The 1,193-nt window shown below is 39.9% G+C and overlaps 1 non-coding gene across 1 annotated transcript; it reads left to right on the top strand.

Moving 5' to 3' along the window:
- On the top strand, positions 1-139 carry LOC114502182. Its single transcript, XR_003685033.1, has one exon. It is a non-coding gene; the product is annotated as a small nucleolar RNA SNORA8 (small nucleolar RNA).
- Positions 140-1,193: the final 1,054 nt, after the last annotated feature.

Below are 1,193 nucleotides of genomic sequence, written 5' to 3'. Positions count from 1 at the left end.
CACACTGAGTAGTATCTGCATTTTATAGTTTATTCCTGTTGGGTATTCAAAGGACAATTGCAATGGAAATTCAGTATCTGCTGTCATTGGTTTTCTTAGCTTTGTGCTTGTTAAACCTTTTATTACTACAGTATAAACATAAACGTTTTTTCATCTGTCATTAGAAGTTATCCCCTTGGCAATAACAAATAAGAGATTCGTGATTGTAGGGTATGTATACCAGAACATATATGTATACAGTTTGCTTACCATTGAGCTTGTAAGCCAATTTAATGGAACAACAAGTCTATTCAAACAAAGCATTATGCACACATAGTATTATGTTATTTCGCCTTCTATTTATTTGTAGCAACTTTTTGTAAGTCACTTTTTAATAAAATGAACACAAGTTGCTTTGAAATGTGAATGATAACTGAGTAGGTGGTTGAGATAGCTCTGGAGGCCAAAGGTAGGATAATTTTATTTCTCTGAAACATACATGGAAGAGAAAACACCCTTTGAGACCCTAAAGCCAAACCCCGTAAAGGTGGCTTATGTCCCCCACTGGTCTGCTTACTATTGTTGCATTTATATTTCTTATCCGGCTTGGTTATCTGGTTTCGCATATCTTTGCAGACTTGAAAGAGCAATCAGAACAGATTGAAGGAAGAAGACACGTGAAGGGATAAATTTTGGGTGGGCACCAAGGAGCGTGCTGGGAATCGGAGTTAATTTGCTGTCATCCTGGCAACAAATATAAAAACCTCCAAGGCCGTTGCCTGAGAAGTGATCAGAGAATCACAGTTCTGGACTGGCGTGGGCGGGAATCAGAGCCTACCCTGGCCTCCCTTTCAAGCTTCCAAACACTTTCTCAATTACTCTTGTCAAGTGGTCTCCTTGCCTGCGTTTTAACACCCATGGGGAACGGTAATGTGTCATATTCTGGCTCAGTGTGCCACCTATGTTTACATCCAAACTGAGAAAGAGTGAGACGAGACTAAGGATAGAATCCACTGGCAAACTGTAAGAAGCATCTACCCAGGATGACACTCCTCCCACTCAACACACATTCATATTGCCTCCTATTTCCAGCTAGTCCAATATGTATGCCTGCCTCATTTCTCTAATTTGCCAATCTAGCAATCATAACAATAAAAAACATAAAGTTAGCCTGAGATACTTATTCTCGGGGAACTCGTGCTGACTCCTAAGTT

Source organism: Phyllostomus discolor, chromosome 7 (genome assembly GCF_004126475.2).
Source record: "Phyllostomus discolor isolate MPI-MPIP mPhyDis1 chromosome 7, mPhyDis1.pri.v3, whole genome shotgun sequence".
Classification (NCBI taxonomy): Eukaryota; Metazoa; Chordata; class Mammalia; order Chiroptera; family Phyllostomidae; genus Phyllostomus; species Phyllostomus discolor.
The sequence above is the reverse complement of the archived record's forward strand: the minus strand, read 5'-3'. Positions and strand labels throughout refer to the sequence as shown.